Source organism: Staurois parvus, unplaced genomic scaffold (genome assembly GCF_062004578.1).
Source record: "Staurois parvus isolate SC_StPar_1 unplaced genomic scaffold, SC_StPar_1.0 ptg001621l, whole genome shotgun sequence".
Taxonomy (NCBI): Eukaryota; Metazoa; Chordata; class Amphibia; order Anura; family Ranidae; genus Staurois; species Staurois parvus.
In genome coordinates, this window is record NW_028319417.1 from 244907 (window position 1) to 265875 (window position 20969).

At 42.0% G+C, this 20969-nt stretch overlaps 1 long non-coding RNA gene across 2 annotated transcripts in view; it reads left to right on the plus strand.

The window, feature by feature from the left end:
- Window positions 1-20969, plus strand: part of LOC149435040 (uncharacterized) — a 214676-nt gene that overhangs the window by 6280 nt on the left and 187427 nt on the right. The window lies entirely within an intron of this gene.

Consider the following 20969-nt stretch of genomic DNA (forward strand, 5'->3'; position numbering starts at 1 on the left):
TATATATATATATATATATATATATATATACACTTTACGCTCCTTGAGGGTTAGGGACTGATGTGAATGTATAATATATATGTAAAGTGCTGCGTAAATTGACGGCGCTATACAAGTACCTGAAATAATAGTAAATAAAAGGAAGGTGAGAAGATGGAACACTAGAGGAATAATAAGAACTAGAAAAGGGAGGTGGTTGGGGGAGGGGTAAGGGGTTTGGAAAATTTTTAATAAATTGTAGGTGATTATGTATAAAAATGTCTTTGGATTTTGTAAGATGCAATTAATACAAGTATAATAAAAAAAAAAGTTACATTGCAAAAAAAAAAAGAAAGTAGATAACAAATTCTACCATAAAGCAAAGTTATCAAAAAAGTTTAGTAACTATAATTCCATGTTCAACAAATGACTTACATATCAGTGTGAAAAAAAGTATTATTGTCCGAGGCATCGTGCTATGGACTTCTCTCTTCTTAAATGTGTCCGACCTCTTTGGCTTTCTCATGCAAAATGAAGCATTACACTTTCCACTGTGTTCCCCTGTGTTTACTCCTCCTGCTAGGAACACCTACTTCCCATTTGTCACAAGACTTTGTATTGATAATTACTACTGCTACTGTAGTCTCAGGCTCCACTTACATTGGGGGGGGGGGGATGGTGAATTCATGTTAAAAATGTGAGTTTTTCAGCTTTTAAGAGTTTTTTTGCTTTAGCAATTAGCGGCATTTTCCCGTGTTTGCGTTTAGCATTTTTTTTTTTACCAAAAATCAATGTGAGATAACAGGCCCTAAGGAATTCATACTGAACCTTACTCAGAAGTATATGTAATCCGTCACCTTGTAAAACAACTCATACCGTTTAAAATAGAAATGAAAGGTAACACATTTGTGTATAGATATAAAAAAAGGGAGGTAGTTGGGGGAGGGGGTAAGGGGTTTGGAAAATTTGTAATAAATTGTAGGTGATTATGTATAAAAATGTCTTTGGATTTTGTAAAATGCAATTAATACAAGTATAATAAAAAAAAAAAGTTACATTGTAAAAAAAAAAAAAAGTTCAGTACTATTTTTTTCTGTATTGATTCATTTAGTAGAAGTGATAAAATAATTTACTTGTAATATTGATTTCAATGTCCCAATGTAGATGACAAATTCCACCATAAAGCAAAGTTATCAAAAAAGTTTAGTAACTATAATTCCATGTTCAACAAATGACTTACATATCAGTGTGAGAAAAAGTATTATTATCCGAGGCATCGTGCTATGGACTTCTCTCTTCTTAAATGCGTCCGACCTCTTTGGCTTTCTCCTGCTAAATGAATCATTATGCTTTCCACTGTGTTGACTCCTCCTCCTCAAACAAGACTTTGTTTAGTTACTTACTACTGCTACTGTAGTCTCAGGCTCCACTTACATTGGGGGGGGGGGGGGATGGTAAATTCATGTTAAAAATGTGAGTTTTTCAGCTTTTTTTAAGCGTTTTTTGCTTTAGCAATTAACGGCATTTTCCCGTGTTTGCGTTTAGCTTTTTTTTTTACCAAAAAATAAAAATTTTTTTTTGGTCAAAAAATGTCCAACAACACCGGTTTGCAATTTACAGCATTTATATGATTACGGGAAACAAACAATTACTTCTTATCAATGTGAAATAACAGGCCCTAAGGAATTCATACTGAACCTTACTCAGGAGTATATGTAATCCATCACCTTGTAAAACAACTCATACCGTTTAAAATAGAAATGAAAGGTAACACATTTGTGTATAGATATAAAAAAAAAAAAAATACATTTTTTCCCCCTTTTTATAAGTGTAGCACTACCCCCTATGGAGTCGCTAGAAGATTCGGGTCCCCCTATAGTCCTGCACAGCCAGGCAACACGCATTTCCTTCCAGACTTGCACTCCAGAGACAGTAAACAGTCCTCAAACTTGTTTTTTAAAAATTTTATTAGGGGATATAACCGCTTGCCCACCATCCTATAGTAGATATACTGCTACAGGGTGGCATGGGTGCACAAAATCACATATACATTATATATAAATATACACCTTACGCTCCTTGAGGGTTAGGGACTGATGTGAATGTATAATATATATGTAAAGCGCTGCGGAAATTGATGGCCCTATATCAGTACCTGGAATAAATAAATATTATTATTATTATACAGTATTTATAAAGCGCCAACAGTTCGCTCAGCGCTGTACATTACAATGGGGGACAATACATGAAACAGTACAGTAACAATACAATAAAATACACGAGGGGTTTGAGGGCCCTGCTCCTTGGAGCTTACAATCTAGGAGGGAGGGGATGGTGGCACAGGAGGAGATAGCTGTGGGGGATGGAGTGGTAGGAAGAGTTCAGGAGGTCGGCAAGATAGCAGGGGGCGGGTAGGCTTCCCTGAAGAGATGGGTTTTCAGGGTGCGCCTAAAGGAGAGGAGAGTAGGTGATAGTCTGATGGATTGGGGTAGGGAGTTCCAGAGGATAGGTGATGCCCTGGAGAAGTCCTGGAGGCGGGCATGGGAGGAGGAGACCAGGGAACTAGAGAGAAGGAGGTCTTGTGAGGAGCGGAGTGTGCGTTTTGGGTGTTATTTGAATACTAGGTCGGTGATGTAGTTCGGGGCAGTATGATGGACAGCTTTATACGTCAGTGTTAGGATTTTGAATTTGATCCGTTGCGCAATCGGAAGCCAGTGGAGGGATTGGCAGAGGGGGGTGGCGGAGATGGAGCGGTTGGAAAGGTGAATGAGTCTGACTGCCGTATTCAGGATGGACTGAAGCGGGGATAGTCTTCAGTGAGGGAGGCCAGTGAGGAGGGAGTTGCAGTAGTCGAGTCGTGATATGATGAGGGAGTCGATGAGCTGCTTAGTGGTTTCTGGGGTGAGGAACGTGCGGATTTTGGTGATGTTCCGGAGGTGGAGTCTGCATGAGTTTATTAGTGATTGGACTTGGGGCTGGAAGGATAGGTTGGAGTCAAGAAAGTACTCTGGCTTGCGGGGCAGGCCTGATGGTGGCATTGTTGGATGTGATGGAGAAGTTAATAGGGGGGGTGCGCGGGCTGGGGGGAAAAAGGTTTTTGGAGAGGTTCAATTTAAGGAAGTGGAGCGACATCCAATCTGATATGTCGCTCAGTAGGTGTGTGATTCGAGCAGAGACCAAGGGGGTGAGGTGGGGGGTCGAGAGATAGATTTGCATGTCGTTGGCATAGAGGTGGTAGTTGAAGCCGTGAGAGTGTATCAGTTGGCCAAGAGAGGAGGTGTAGATGGAGAAGAGAAGGGGCCCAAGGACAGAGCCTTGAGGGACCCCAACAGAGAGGGGGAGTGATATATATATATATATATGTGTGTATATACACATACAGGTGAAACTCAAAAAATTATAATAATGTGCAAAAGTTCATTTATTTCAGTGCAGCAAATTAAAAGGTGAAACTAATATATGAGATAGACTCATTACATGCAAAGCAAGATAGTTCAAGCCGTGATTTGTCATCATTGTGAATGATTATGGCTTACAGCTCATGAATACCCCAAATCCACAATCTCAGAAGATTAGAATGTTGTGAAAAGGTGGAATATTCTCGGCTCAAAGTGTCCCACTCTAATCAGCTAATTAAGCCATAACACCTGAAAAGGGTTCCTGAGCCTTTAAATGGTCTCTCAGTCTGGTTCAGTAGCAATCACAATCATGGGAAAGACTGCTGACCTGACAATTGTGCAGAAAACCATCATTGACACCCTCCATAAGTGTTGGGGACTTTCACAAGGAGTGGACTGAGGCTGGAGTCAGTGCATCAAGAGCCACCACACACAGATGGATCCTGGACATGGGCTTCAAATGTCGTATTCCTCTTGTCAAGCTGCTCCTGAACAACAAACAACGTCAGAAGCGTCTTACCTGGGCTAAAGAAAAACAGACCTGGTCTGTTGCTCAGTGGTCCAAAGTCCTCTTTTCTGATGAGAGTAACTTTTGCATCTCATTTGGAAACCAAGGACCCCGAGTATGGAGGAAGAATGGAGAGGTTCAAGGACCCCGAGTATGGAGGAAGAATGGAGAGGCCCAAGGACCCCGAGTATGGAGGAAGAATGGAGAGGCCCAAGGACCCAGAGTATGGAGGAAGAATGGAGAGGCACAAGGACCCCGAGTATGGAGGAAGAATGGAGAGGCCCAAGGACCCCGAGTATGGAGGAAGAATGGAGAGGCCCAAGGACACCGAGTATGGAGGAAGAATGGAGAGGCCCAAGGACCCCGAGTATGGAGGAAGAATGGAGAGGCACAAGGACCCCGAGTATGGAGGAAGAATGGAGAGGCCCAAGGACCCCGAGTATGGAGGAAGAATGGAGAGGCACACACTGCAAGATTCTTGAAGTCCAGTGTGAAGTTTCTACAATCTGTGTTGATTTGGGGAGCCATGTCATCTGCTGGTGTTGGTCCACTGTGCTTCATTAAGTCCAGGGTCAACGCAGCCGTCTACCAGGAGATTTTGGAGCACTTCATGCTGACTTCCGCAGACGAGCTTTGTTCTGTGTGTGTCCAATCTAAGCATTGATAGTGTGATCTCTGTAACTTACAGTTGTGATGAGATAGCGATAACTTCAACCTCTGATGGATACCACAGACAGTGACTCAATGAGAATGACATCTTGTAGATCTTGTGAAGTTTAATCCATAAACTGAGAGAATCTTGCAACAAAGAAATTCCATAGGTCAAAAGAACATGCTGTTTCCTGCTCCATGCCATGAGGCTAGCTGCAATGCATCTCTGGGAAGGGGGAGGGCTATCTATGCAACATTAGCTAAACTAAAGAAAAGGGAGGAGCACAGACAAAACACTGAAAACATTTAAAGGCATATGACAGTCAATATGACAGTCATGTGAAATATGACAAGCTTTATGGGGATGCTGACTTCATTTTCCAGCAGGACTTGGCACCTGCCCACACTGCCAAAAGCACCAAAACCTGGTTCAATGACCGTGGGATTACTGTGCTTGATTGGCCAGCAAACTCGCCTGACCTGAACCCCATAGAGAATCTATGGGGCATTGCCAAGAGAAAGATGAGAGACATGAGACCGAATAATGCAGAAGAGCTGAAGGCCGCTATTGAAGCATCCTGGTCTTCCATAACACCTCAGCAGTGCCACAGGCTGATAGCTTCCATGCCACGCCGTATTGAGGCAGTAATTGCTGCAAAAGGGGCCCAAACCAAGTACTGAGTACATATGCAGCTTCTACTTTTCAGAGGTCCGATATTGTTCTATGTACAATCCTTGTTTTATTGATTGCATGGAATATTCTCATTTTCTGAGATTGTGGATTTGGGGTTTTCATGAGCTGTAAGCCATAATCATCACAATGATGACAAATCACGGCTTGAACTATCTTGCTTTGCATGTAATGAGTCTATCTCATATATTAGTTTCACCTTTTAAGTTGCTGCACTGAAATAAATGAACTTTTGCACCATATTCTCATTTTTTGAGTTTCATCTGTGTATATATATATATATATATATATATATATATATACACACATACACACACACACACACACACACACACATATATATATATACATATACATATATATACATACACACACACACATATACACATACACAGTGAAGGAAATAAGTATTTGCTCCCCTGCTGATTTTGAATGTTTTCAGACTTAAAGAAATGATCGGTCTAAAAATCGAATGTTCGGTGTATTGTAACACTGAGAGACAGAATACAACAACAAATTCAGCAGAAATGCGTCTAACAAATGATGACTGATATGCATGTTCATGAGTGAAAGAAGGATTTGATTATTCGCCGGCACCTGGTGATTGAGGAGGATTACCGAATGCGGGAGAGAACTGAATGTAAGCAATACAGATCTCTCCTGTCAGCTCCTGCACACTGCTTTGTATAGCTCTGCATAGCAGAGCCATACAGAGTGTTTACAGTGAAGCACACACAGCACACAGTTAACCGTTTGATTGCCCCAGATGTTAACCCCTTCCTGCCCAGTGTCATTAGTACAGTGTAAAGGTAGAGTACATAAAAAAAAAAAAGTTTCTGCAGTGTGTTTTGCAGTTGATTTTTTCCGTTTTAGCACATGCATTTTTGCCGCAATTTTTATGCTTTTTTTTGTTTTCTAGGCTAGGCAGACTTAAAACACAAAACAAATCAAAGACGTGGCAAAAATGCACTACATGCTTTTCTGCAGCATTATTATTATTATACAGGATTTATATATTATTATTATACAGTATTTATATGTTATTATTATTATAAAGGATTTATATATTATTATTATACAGGATTTATATATATATTATTATTATACAGGATTTATATATTATTATTATACAGGATTTATATATTATTATTATTATTATTATACAGGATTTATATATTATTATTATTATACAGGATTTATGGCGCCAACAGTTTGCTCAGCGCTTTACAATATAACGGGAGACAATACAGCAACAATACAGTTCAATACAAGAGGGATAGGAGGGCCTGATCCTGGGAGCTTACAATCTAAGAGGGATTTCCATTGAAGTCTATACAACCAAAAACACAACTTTTTTGCATTTAAAAAAGTCCCTGACCCTTTAAAAAAAAAATACACTGGGTGAAAACTTGTGAACCTGTCCCATAGGAAATAATGTTAAATGGACTGTTGTGCGTTTTTGCAAAATTCTGCGGAAAATGATTAGGTGTGAGCGTGGGGTAGTATAATGTACCTAAAGGTAGAGTACATAGAAAAAAAAAGTTACTGGGGTAGAAGAATAAAGAGAAAAGAGGAATGAGTAGAGAGTGATAAGAGGAGAAATGAAGGTAAGAAGATGGAACACTAGAGAAATAATAAGAACTGGAAAAAGGGAGGTTGGGGGAGGGGGGGATGGGCGGAAGGGGTATGGTAAGGGGTTTGGAAAATTTGCAATAAATTGTAGATGATTATGTACAAAAATGTCTCTGGATTTTGTAAGATGCAATCAATAAAAATATAATAAAAAATAGTTAACCCTTTGATCGCTCCAGATGTTAAGCCCTTCCTGCCCAGTGCCATTAGTACAGTGTCAGTGCTTTTTATTAGCACTGATCACTGTATTGGTGTCACTGGGGATGTCAGCAACACCAAGTCAGTCCCTCCCCCCCAGAATGTCAGAATGCCCGCCGCAGTCCCGCTATAAGTTGCTGATCACCGCCATTATTAGTAGAAAAAAATTCCCAGTATCTATACCGCCATTTGTAGATGCTATAACTTTCACGTAAATCAATTAATTTACACATATCGGGATATTTTTAGCAAAGACATGAAGCAGAATACATTTTGGCCTAAATTTATGATGAAATTTGATTTTATTTTTTCACTGGACGTGTTTAATAGCAAAAAATTTAAAATATTGTTTTTTTCTCAAAATTGTCAGGTTTTTTTTATAGCGAAAAAAATAAAAAGCACATAAGCGATCAAATACCACCAAAAGAAAGCTCTATTCCTGGGACAAAAAGACATAAATTTCATTTGGGTGAAGCGTTGCATGCAAGGGGGGTAAATCCTCTGGAGGGCAAGTGGTTAAACTTGGATGGCGATGAGAGATACATGGGATGCCCACGGAACTGTTGAACTGAGGAAAACTTCCTGAAACTAAGTGCTCAGAATGGGTTTTCTTCTTTAGAGAGCTATCCAGCCTCTCCTAACTTACCTCTTCACCCAGCTGCTTGAGGGAATTAGACATGTGCAAAACAAAAAAAATGAGTTTAAAATCTAACAAATTTCGTGTAGTTGGATTCAGTAAATTCGTTCAATTCGTTTTTGGGATTTGTTCCAGTAATTTGTATTCAAATTCAATTCGAAAACATGTCTACCAAATTCAAAAAGTCGTTCACATTCGAAATTGGTTCAACCAAATTCAAAGTTGATTCAACAAAATTCGAAAAGTCATTCGAAATCGAAAAGATTTCAACCGAATTCCCAAAAAATTTAAAAAATAACGTGTAATGGGGGACACATGTTTAGAGAGAATCCCAGGATCCTTTGAGAGTGCAGACCAGCTCTACCCCACCCCTGCCCACTGAATTCTAGAGACGTTTCCAAATCTCTAGATCAGGGGGAGGTATTAGGAAACTGATCTGCAAAGCGTCTCAGCCCTGACTCAAATTTGACCCCTCTTGCTATTTCACCAGCCAGCTATTCAGCCTCTAACTAAAAAATAATTAAATAATTCTCAGCTGCATAAGTTCAGAGTACCAGAGGAGGAAAAACAGCAGTACACTAATCTTCCCAATTAATGGCTTTGTGAGGGGGGGGGGTCAGGACAAGTCTGATCATTGGAGGAGAGCAGGCTGAGTTCCCAGCACAGTTAGAGAACTGACCACACTGTGCTCTCATTCCTAGTGTGGTCAGTTTTTAATAGGAAAGCAGGGGGACTGGCAGGAGCACCAGGGATTTCACACAAAGGATGCAATACACAGAGAACAGACTTCTTCGTACAAGTATGTGGTACAGCCGGCACAGATCAGGAATATGAAATGTTGGCTTTACATACTCTTTAAGCAGGTTTATTTAACAATATCTCACCCTGTCCTATTGATTGAACTTTTAATAGTTGCCAAGAATTTATACCAATTAAAAATAATCACCTTTTGTAAAGACTGTCTAATGAAGATGATGACTAGAGAGAGTAATGCAGGCCATGCATGGCTTGAATTTAGACCATGTTGTCCCCAGAGGATCAGAAAAACTTTGATCCAAAAATCACAAGGAACCGAGAGAACAATTCTTGGCTGAGCAGTGAATGCAGCCAATCAGATGCAGCGACTTTTTGGGGGATTCTGACAGCCATGAGAGCAGTAGTCAGAATACAGTGGCCAGCTGCAGAAGATTCCTCCATCCATCCTGATAAATCTATTGATTTCTATTAAGGGCTTGTTCACACCAAGTGGGGTGCGGGAATGCATCCAAAATTGCGCATTTTGCCCACACTATACAGAAAAATGCTGACTTTTGTCCTCCGCACTTCCAGCAACGTTTGTGCCCACCAATACGCATTTGGTGTTTGCACCATTTTTGCACATTTCATGTGCACAGGCAGCCCATTGAAACAAATAGGCTGCCCTAAAATGTGAAGCGTGGGAGTGCGCAAAAAAATACTGTAGATATGCTTGGATACACCTCATGGTGTGAAAACCTTGCCAGCCTAAGAGAGACAGCTAGATATAGAAAGAGAGAGAGAGATATATATAGAGAGAGACAGCTAGAGAGAGAGAGAGAGAGACAGCGAGAGAGAGACAGACAGCGAGAGAGAGACAGAGAGAGAGAGACAGCGAGTGATAGACAGCGAGAGAGAGAGAAAGCGAGAGACAGAGAGAGAGAGAGAGACAGCAACAGAGAGACAGTGAGAGACAGCGAGAGGGAGAGAGAGGGGGGAGACAGCGAGAGAGAGAGACAGCGAGAGAGAGAGAGACAGCGAGGGAGAGAGAGAGAGGGACAGAGAGAGAGAGAGAGACAGCGAGAGAGGGAGACAGCGAGAGAGGCAGCTAGAGAGAGAGACAGCTAGATAGAGAGAGAGACAGCGAGAGACAGCTAGATATAGAGAGACAGCTAGACAGCTAGATATAGAGAGACAGATAGATAGACAGCTAGATATAGAGAGACAGCTAGATATAGAGAGAAAGCTAGACAGATAGACAGCTAGATATAGAGAGACAGCTAGACAGCAAGATATAGAGAGACAGCTAGACAGATAGATATAGAGAGAAAGCTAGACAACTAGATAGAGAGAGAAAGCTAGACAACTAGATAGAGATAGACAGCTAGACAACTAGATATAGAGAGACAGCTAGACAGATAGATATAGAGAGACAGATAGACAGCTAGATATAGAGAGACAGATAGATATAGAGAGACAGCTAGATATAGAGAGACAGCTAGACAGCTAGATAGAGACAGCTAGACAGCTAGATATAGAGAGACAGCTAGACAGCAAGATATAGAGAGACAGCTAGATGAAGAGAGACAGCTAGACAGCTAGATATAGAGAGACAGCTAGACAGACAGCTAGACAGATAGATATAGAGAGACAGCTAGATATAGAGAGACAGCTAGACAGATATAGAGAGACAGCTAGATATAGAGAGACAGCTAGACAGCTAGATATAGAGAGATAGCTAGACAGCTAGATATAGAGAGACAGCTAGACAACTAGATATAGAGAGACAGCTAGACAGCAAGACAGCTAGATATAGAGAGACAGCTAGACAGCTAGATATAGAGAGACAGATAGATAGACAGCTAGATATAGAGAGACAGCTAGATATAGAGAGAAAGCTAGACAGATAGACAGCTAGATATAGAGAGACAGCTAGACAGCAAGATATAGAGAGAAAGCTAGACAGATAGATATAGAGAGAAAGCTAGACAGCTAGATATAGAGAGACAGATAGACAGCTAGATATAGAGAGACAGATAGACAGCTAGATATAGAGAGACAGATAGACAGCTAGATATAGAGAGACAGCTAGACAGATAGATATAGAGAGAAAGCTAGACAGATAGATATAGAGAGAAAGCTAGACAGATAGATATAGAGAGACAGATAGACAGCTAGATATAGAGAGACAGCTAGACAGATAGATATAGAGAGACAGATAGACAGCTAGATATAGAGAGACAGATAGACAGCTAGATATAGAGAGACAGATAGATATAGAGAGAAAGCTAGACAGCTAGATATAGAGAGACAGCTAGACAGCTAGATATAGAGAGACAGCTAGATATAGAGAGACAGCTAGACAGCTAGATAGAGACAGCTAGACAGCTAGATATAGAGAGACAGCTAGATATAGAGAGACAGCTAGATATAGAGAGACAGCTAGACAGCTAGATATAGAGAGACAGCTAGACAGACAGCTAGACAGCTAGATATAGAGAGACAGCTAGATATAGAGAGACAGCTAGACAGATATAGAGAGACAGCTAGACAGCTAGATATAGAGAGACAGCTAGACAGATATAGAGAGACAGCTAGATATAGAGAGACAGCTAGACAGATAGATATAGAGAGACAGCTAGACAGCTAGATATAGAGAGACAGCTAGACAGCTAGATATAGAGAGACAGCTAGACAGCTAGATATAGAGAGACAGCTAGACAGCTAGATATAGAGAGACAGCTAGATAGCTAGATATAGAGAGACAGCTAGACAGATAGATATAGAGACAGCTAGATATAGAGAGACAGCTAGATATAGAGAGACAGCTAGACAGCTAGATATAGAGAGACAGCTAGACAGCAAGATATAGAGAGACAGCTAGACAGAGAGAGACAGCTAGACAGATAGACAGCTAGACAGATAGACAGATAGACAGCTAGACAGATAGACAGCTAGACATAGAGAGACAGCTAGATATAGAGAGACAGCTAGACAGCTAGATAGAGAGAGATAGCTAGACAGATAGAAAGCTATATATAGAGAGATGAAAACTCATACAAATGAGCGTAGAGAGGCCACTCCAGGTGGAAACATGTGAACAGTTGATCATGAGCTCACCACTGCTGCCTTGTTAATCATATGCATTTCCAGTTCTCTTCATATATAGAGACACAGCTAGATATAGAGAGATAGCTAGACAGATAGAAAGCTAGATATAGAGAGACAGCAAGATATAGAGAGATAGCTAGACAGATAGAAAGCTAGACAGCTAGATATAGAGAGACAGCTAGACAGCTAGATATAGAGAGACAGCTAGACAGCTAGATAGCTAGATATAGAGAGACAGCTAGACAGCTAGATATAGAGATAGATAGACAGCTAGATATAGAGAGACAGCTAGACAGCTAGATTTAGAGAGACGTCTAGACAACTAGATAGAGAGAGACAGATAGATATAGAGAGACAGATAGACAGATAGATATAGAGAGACAGCTAGACAGCTAGATAGCTAGATATAGAGAGACAGCTAGACAGATATAGAGACAGCTAGATATAGAGAGACAGATACACAGCTAGACAGCTAGATATAGAGAGACAGATAGACAGATAGATATAGAGAGACAGCTAGACAGTTAGATATAGAGAGACAGCTAGACAGCTAGATATAGAGAGACAGCTAGATATAGAGAGACAGCTAGACAGATAGATATAGAGAGACAGCTAGACAGATAGATATAGAGAGACAGCTAGACAGATAGCTATAGAGAGACAGCTAGATATTGAGAGACAGCTAGATATAGAGAGACAGCTAGACAGCTAGATATAGAGAGACAGCTAGACAGCTAGATATAGAGAGACATATAGATATAGAGAGACAGCTAGATATAGACAGCTAGATATAGAGAGACAGCTAGATATAGAGAGACAGCTAGACAGCTAGATATAGAGAGACATATAGATATAGAGAGACAGCTAGACAGTATACAGTATCTACACCTGGAATTCATCATCTGCTCCCAAACCACTTTTAGACATTGTGTGGACCAGCTGACTCAAACATGCCACATAAACACTGGTTTAAGGTAAAGACAATAATGATATCACAAAATCTTTGGTCTTTGAAAATATTTATTTATTTCAGGTACTTCTATAGCGCCATCAATTTACACAGCACTTTACATATATATTGTATATTGTACATTCACATAAAATACAGTATATTGTACTTTCCCCTTAAGATGTTTTCCAGGCAGTGCAGAAATATTGTTGGAATGTTCCTTCAGTGTTGCTTTGTGTATTCAGTTAAATGATAGAGAATTGTCTGCAATCCTGACCGTGGTAAGGGAGAAAACTGCTGGCCAATCACCGGAGGTCTAGTATGAGTCATGCAGCTGAAAATAAAGAACCTTATCCTTGTGTAAATGGACATAAAAATGATCTGATAGTCTCACTCTAGATCAGTGGCGGTCAATTTAAAAATTGCAGAGGGCCTCAAATGCAGCCCCCAATATTTCCAGAGGGCCACACAATATCAATCTCTTTTCTTACATTGATGTACATTGCTCTATGTGTGTTTACACACATTGATGAGGAATAAAATAGTCCCTACAATTGGCATCAGTAGCTGTGATAACAAATCTCAGAATTGGTGTCAGTGGATGTAACTATAATCCTCTACATTGGTGTCAGTGGATGTAACTATAATCCTCTACATTGGTGTCAGTGGATGTAACTATAATCCTCTACATTGGTGTCAGTGGATGTAACTATAATCCTCTACATTGGTGTCAGTGGATGTAACTATAATCCTCTACATTGGTGTCAGTGGATGTAACTATAATCCTCTACATTGGTGTCAGTGGATGTAACTATAATCCTCTACATTGGTGTCAGTGGATGTAACTATAATCCTCTACATTGGTGTCAGGGACTACAATAAGATCCCCCAGCATTTATGTGTGCTGGCACCAACCCTGTTCAGCATAATGTTTTCAGCCATGCTCTCAGACTCCTTCCAGAACAATTCCCTTGGAATCAGCCTGAGATATAGGATTGATGGGAAACTGTTCCTCCTGAGAAGACTCCAGGCTGTCACCAAGGTAAAGGAGACTGTGCTATGAGACCTCCTTTTTGTTGATGACTGTGCCTGGAATGCTGGATCAGAGCAGGAAATGCAAGCCAGTGTGGACAAATATGCAGCAGCATGCGACATCTTCGGCCTCCTCATCAACACAACGCAGACCGAAGTGATACATCATCCAGCTCCAAAAGCCCAACACCAAGAGAATACCATCACAGTGAAGGGACAAAAGCTGCAAGCAGTGGACCAATTTACATACCTTGGCAGCACCCTATCCCACACAGTGACAATTGACATCGAGGTCACCTGCAGATTAGCCAAGGCAAGCTCTGCATTTGGCAGATTACTGACCAATGTGTGGGACCGCCATAGAATAAGCCTTGCCACAAAGCTCAAAGTCTAACGAGTAGCAGTGCTAACTACCCTGATGTATGCCAGTGAGACTTGGACTTTATACAGGAGGCATGCTAGGCAAATCAACACTTCCACATGACCTGCTGTCAGAAATGGACTTGCCAGTAATGGTGGGACTCACCTGCCTTGTGGGCTGCAGTACCAGGGCTGGCCAGTGGGTGCTCTCAGCAATCAGAGACTCAACCCTGCAGCCAGCCAAACACCTGAAGCTGATTATGCAGGTGTATTTAAGGGATGGCCAGACCTGCAGTCTGGGCTTTGGTGTGTGTTTTCCATGGGCCCCTGTACCTTGTAAACCTGTGTTCCTGTTCCTGATTCCTGTGTTCCTGTAGTGCGTTCCTTGTTGCCGACCCTGCCTGTTCTGATCCATGCTGACATTCTCCTGCTCTGACCCCCGGCTCGTCCCTGACCATCCTTCTGCCTGATCCTCTGTACCGTGCTGCCCGTGAGTTACTGAACCCGGCGTGTGACCTGACTACCCTTGTCTGCTGCTTGTACCGTGCCTGTCCCCACCGTTACTGACCCGGCTAGTCTGACCACGTCGCTCCTGACTGTCATCAATCCATCCATCCCGCTCGGACCTGGACCTGCCAGCACTCTCTACCACAGCCGGACGCACTCAGGGGTCGCGACCTGGTTCCAGTCTGCACCAAGTCCATCCCCACCATCAGGGGCCCTGGTGAATAGCAGGCTGGGACTTAGACCCTGCGCCCTGAGGAAATCCGTGCTGTGGGCTTGGCCTGCCTGACCATTCCACCTCTCCAGCCCTGACTGCACTGTGTACCTATTGGTTTGTTTGTTAGCACTGTGTTACCTATTAGCTTAAGGTTAGCTTGTTTGCACTGTGTTTGTTTATTTGTGCAGCTAATAATAAATATTATTATTATAACATATCTGAAGCCTGCATTTCCCTGCGTCAGTTCACATACCTCTGGTCATACCCAGAGCCCTGACACCTGCCTCCGCAGACTTCTGAGGATCTGCTGGCAGGACAAGGTGCCAGACAGAGAAGTCCTCTCCAGAGCAGACCTGCCATTAATTCACACCCTGCTGATGAAAGCCCAGACAGGCTGGGCAGGCCATGTTGCAAGGATGCCGGACCACCGCATCCCTAAACAGTTCCTCTATGGTGAGCTGTCTCAAGGAAAGCGATCACATGGGGGATAAAGGAAGTGATATAAAGACACATTGAAAGCCTCCTTCAAGTCCCTGGATATTGACATCACCTCCTGGGAAACCCTGGCACAAGATCCATCAACCTGGCACACGCTGATCCACCAAGGCTGCCAAATATTTGAGGAGAGAATAAAAACCATAGCACAAGAGAAACAAGCACTCCACAAAGCCAGAGCTGCAAATGCTGCAACAGTAGTGCCCACATATGTCTGCCCAACATGTAGCAGAACATTTTGTGGCCGTATAGGCCTTACCAGCCACTTATGGACACACCATGGATTAGGGGCGGACTGACAACTCATGGGGCCCCCGGGCAATAGGGGATCATGGGGCCCCTGTATCCTTACCCAAATTTAAAAAAGCCTATGAAAAAGGTACCAGGGGCATCTCATGGGGCCCCCTACTGACCCCGGGCCCTCGGGCAGTGCCCGAGTTTCCAAATGGTCAGTCCGCCCCTGCCGTGGACAGCCCATTACCTGTTAGATGTCAAAGTCCTCTTCGAACACGATAGATGAATATTATCATCATCATCAGTGCCCTGCCGTTGGTGTCAGTGGGAGGAATAGTGGACTATTATTGGTGTTAATGGGAGGAATAGTGCCCAGCCATTGGTGTAAGTGGGAGGAATAGTGCCTCATCACTGGTGTCAGTGGAAGGAATAGTGCCGCATTGTTGGTGCAAGTGGGAGAAATGGTGCCCCATCATTGGTGTCAGTGGGAGGAATAGTGCTCCATCATTGGTATCAGTGGGAGGAATAGTGCCCCATAATTGGTATCAGTGGGAGGAATAGTGCCCCATCATTGGTGTCAGTGGGAGAAATAGTGCCCCATCGTTGGCTTAAGTGGGAGCAATAGTTCCCCATCATTGGTGTCAGTGGGGGGAATAGTGCCCCATCATTGGCATAAGTGGGAGAAATAGTGCCCCATCACTGGTATCAGTGGGAGGAATAGTGCCCCATCACTGGTATCAGTGGGAGGAATAGTGCCCCATCATTGGTGTCAGTGGGAGGAATAGTGCCCCATCATTGGTATCAGTGGGAGGCATAGTGCCCCATCATTGGTGTCAGTGGGAGAAATAGTGCCCCATCATTGGTATCAGTGGGAGGAATAGTGCCCCATCATTGGTATCAGTGGGAGGCATAGTGCCCCATCATTGGTATCAGGGGGAGGAATAGTGCCCCATCATTGGTATCAGTGGGAGGAATAGTGTCCCATCATTGGTATCAGTGGGAGGAATAGTGCCCCATCATTGGTATCAGTGGGAATAGTGCCCCATCATTGTTGTCACAGTGGAAGGAATAGTGCCCCATCATTGGTATCAGTGGGAGGAATAGTGTCCCATCATTGGTATCAGTGGGAGGAATACTGTCCCATCATTGGTATCAGTGGGAGGAATAGTGCCCCATCATTGGTATCAGTGGGAATAGTGCCCCATCATTGGTATCAGTGGGAATAGTGCCCCATCATTGTTGTCACAGTGGGAGGAATAGTGCCCCATCATTGTTGTCACAGTGGGAGGAATAGTGCCTCATCCTTGGTGTCAGTGGGGGTAATAGTGCCCCATCATTCATGTCAGTAAATGGAATAGTGCTCCATTGTCGGTGTTAGTGGCAAGAATAGTGCCCCCATTGTTGGTCTCAGTAGGAGGAACAGTACCCCAAGGGCCAGAGAAAGGCAAGCACTTACTGAAGTGAAAGTTTTGTCTTTATGATAGCTTCAACCCAATAACCCTCCCTGCACTGGCCTATCATACAGCCAGGCTCATTAGCTAGGTGAAGGACCTTGAAGTGTCATGAACTCAGAAACAAGGACTGGCCCTGGAGAGGTGGATCTCACCTTCATTCTTACATTGTTCTTACAGCGAATAAAATGCTTCTTTAGGTTCTCAGACTTTTGACATTTATACTCAATTACTAGCATCTTGTACTATTAATAAAATATAATTTTAAACACTAATAAAATGTGATTGGATTGCATTTTGTAGAGAATTACTGCTTTGCATTTCCCTTAGGCTTGCTATCTCCTTCCAGGGATAATATTACAAATTGCTACCTTTTGGTTTGGCAAAAAATAGATTATGTAATCATGTTCTAAATGGTGTCAGGCATGAACGCGTTCACAGTATTACACAATATGAATTCCATTTCATACAGAAGTCTAAATAAATCCGGGACTTTAAATTTAGCTCCATGCACACGGGGCATTTTAATAACACTGGTAGCGTCATTTGTGTAAAATCACGTTAAAAACACAAGTTTTTCAGTGTTTTTGCATTAGAATTTAGCCGCATTTTTCCACGTTTCTCAGTGTTTGCGGTTTGAACGTTCTTAGTGTTTTTTTTTAACAAAAAAACATTTTTTTCCCTTTTGCTGCATTTCACCACGTTTTTCAGCGTTAGAGAGTTTTTACAGCTAAAAAAACTCCTCTAGAGACCCACTAGTCCTGGGTTTTTTTCCAGCCAAAAATTGCCCCTGCCAAAAAACGTTGATTACAGCCTGTGTGTGTATGGACACATAGGATAACATGCTGGGGGGTTTACAGGCTGTAGAAAAAAATGCCAAAAGTCAAAAACAGCCGCTGTAAATCCCTCACGCACACGGGACGTTTTGATAACACTGGTAATGTTAGCTGTGTAAAGTGCTAAAAACGTGAGTTTTTCAGCTTTTTTTAGCATTTTTGCATTAGCAATTAGCAGAGTTTTCCCCGCATTTGCGTTTTTTAGAGTTCTTTTTTACCCCCAAAAAAGTTATTTTTTGGTCAACAAAAGTCCAAAAACACAGGATTGCAGCGTTTTACCGCGTTTTGCCGCGTTTTTCAGCTTTAGAGCATTTTTACAGCTAAAAAACTCTGTTAGAAAGCCACTAGTTCTGTTTTTTTTTTCCAGCCAAAAAACGTTGTTTCCAATCTATGTGTGTATGGACACATAGGATAACATGCTGGGGGGTTTACTGGCTGTAGAAAAAAATGTCAAAAGCCAAAAAAAGCCGCTGTAAATCTCTCACGCACACGGGACGTTTTGATAACGCTGCTAACGTTAGCTGTGTAAAGTGTTAAAAACGTGCGTTTTTCAGCTTTTTTTTTAGCATTTTTGCATCAGCGATTAGCGGTGTTTACCCGCGTTTGCGTTTTTAGTGTTTTTTTACCCCAAAAATTTTTCTTTTTTGGTCAACAAAAGTCCAAAAACACAGGATTGCAACGTTTTACCGCGTTTTTCAGCATTAGAGTGTATTAACAGCTAAAAAACGCCTCTAGAAGCCCACTAGTTCTGGTTTTTTTTTTCAGCCAAAAAAGGCTGATTACGGCCTATGTGTGTATGGACACTTAGGGGTTTATTTACTAAAGCTGTAGAGTCCAAAATCAGACTCCCTTCTGCATAGAAACCAATCAGCTTCTAACCTCAGCTTGTTCAATGAAGCTTTGGCAATGAAACCTGGAAGCTGATTGGTTTCTATGCAGAAGGGAGTCTGATTTTGGACTCTCCAGCTTTAGTAAATAAACCCCATAGGATAACTTGCTGGAGGGTTTACTGGATGTAGAAAAAAAATCAAAAGCCAAAAACAGCCGCTGTAAAAACGTCCCGTGTGCATGAGGACTAATGCCCCATACACACCATGAGAAAATCATATGAAAAATTTTGCGCAAACACTGATCGAATGATTTTCTCTTTGTTGATGAGCAGGATGTTTTAACCGATAACAAATATTGTGAATGAAAAAAATCCGATTGAACAACAGTGAAAAATGTTGTCGTTTTGCATACAAACGACCGATTTTCTATGCGGTGGTATGAAAGAAATCTATCAAGTGCTATCACGCATGAGCAGAAATAGAAGATGACCCGGATGTTTATGTCCAAGGAATCTTCATAAACACGAACGAACAATCCAAACATTAAAAGTAGATTGTCCTAATGAGATAATAAAACCAGAATTCTGCAGATTATATTTTATGTGTCACTATTTATGTATGTAGGAAATGTAATAAACGATATTATATTCATTGCTGGTCATTGTTGTGTATATGGATCGTTCTGGCCGGAAGCGCGTGGCTACAAGGTCACACAGCATCACTAGCACTTGTACGAAAGCCGTCAACACTATGTATTGCCCAACCAATAATTTTTTTTAGATTGGTTAATGTGGGCCACAATTTCGACCAACGAACGAACGCCTCTCGGTCGTCGAATGACCGATCGGTCGATTTTCTAATCGTGTATTCCCACCTTAACCCCCCTGACGATATTCCCGAGTATAGCTCGGGGCAGTGCCAAAAGCGGTAACCCCGAGCTACACTCGAGAATACACTGCAGCGTTGCTCCAGGATTCCCTCGATGACTTACCTTGTCCTGCGCTCCCGCGATGTCCCTCCTACAGCGTCCCCGGCCATGTCCTCCGGCCGATGCCGGCATCTGTTTTCCAGGTTCCGGTCCCTGCGAGCGTCGGGACGTACGGGAGATGGAACCGGCAGGAAATTTAAAAAAGTGACATTCACTAAATACACTAAAATCACATAGTATAACATTCCTGTATCAAACCATTTCACATACATTTTGTCCCGAGTGCTTTGTCCGGCGCCCTGCCTGCATTTTTACTGTTCTTTCTGCCTGGAAACTGAGAAACGTCCATGGCGTCCAAAAAGTGTCCCTTTAGGTCAGACGCGGTTTTAGACCGGCTAGAGAACAGCGATAGTAAATCAGAACCACTTGCAGAATTGAGTGATAATGATTCGTGGGGGAAATTCCTCATCAGACACTGAAAACGATTCTGCGACTGAGCTCAGCGATGTGCGAACTTGGCGCTATATTTCACATTTCAGTGTTTTTGGTTTGAATACATTATTGAATTAAATTTATTATTATTATTATTTTTTATAATTATTTATTATATTATAATTTATGATTTTGTGTTTCAAATTTTATCATCCCCGGGATGTTTACTAGACTCTTGTTCAGACAGATTTCAGTGAGTTATTCCTAAGAATTACAGGCCTACAATAAAAAAACAACATATTTCCATGCAAAAAAATGTACCGCGTTGAGCACAGAAATATGTACATAATCAGACCGCTAGGGAGGTTAAGACACAGATCCTGTATGTAAAATGCCAAATAGGCTTCTGGGTCAGGAAAAGGTTAGTATGTAGGTGGGATATTATTAAATAGGTAGGCAGTATGGATATAAAAAATAAAAATGTCAGACTTAATCTGATATCGAATTTAAAGAATTATTTGTTTTTCTGAATGTCTCTTTGTTAAAAGTGTTTCTAAATAAAGATAATTGAACATCAACATCATACAGTTGTGGTTTGGCTGAAACTTGCAATTTCCACACAGGAAGGTCCCATGTCTAAAGGAAACTGAACTAGGTTGGCTAAAAAAGGGGTGCAAAAATCATGCAGAATGGTTTAGGAAGCTCTAGGCAGCCCTTTCTGACAAAATTAGGAGTCAAAACACAGAACAATGGTTATCCAGGCTGGGAAAATGTTAGAAAAATCCCAGTATCAGCTGCTGGAATCCCCCTATATGCTACCATTTCTAGAGATAAAAAAAATCCTGTGGGCTTTGGGATGGTAGCAGTCAGAAAGTAGCAGCAGGAACATGATTGGGAACAGTATATGGGTGTGATGGAGGGTAGGCAGGACAGAACACTCAAAGCTTTATTGACATAGTGGAGACACTCAATCAGGGTTGGAAAGTAGCGTCCGGGTACTCAAACACGGGAAATATAAGGTGGAGCCCTAGGCAATTGTAATCCGGTCCACGATAGGGCGACTGGGGTAGTGGCAGCCGGAGCTAGTATCAACCCGGACGGGCAAGACCGGCAAGGGTAGTAAAGGGCATACAATGTATGAATGTTCAGGGGAAGGGAAGA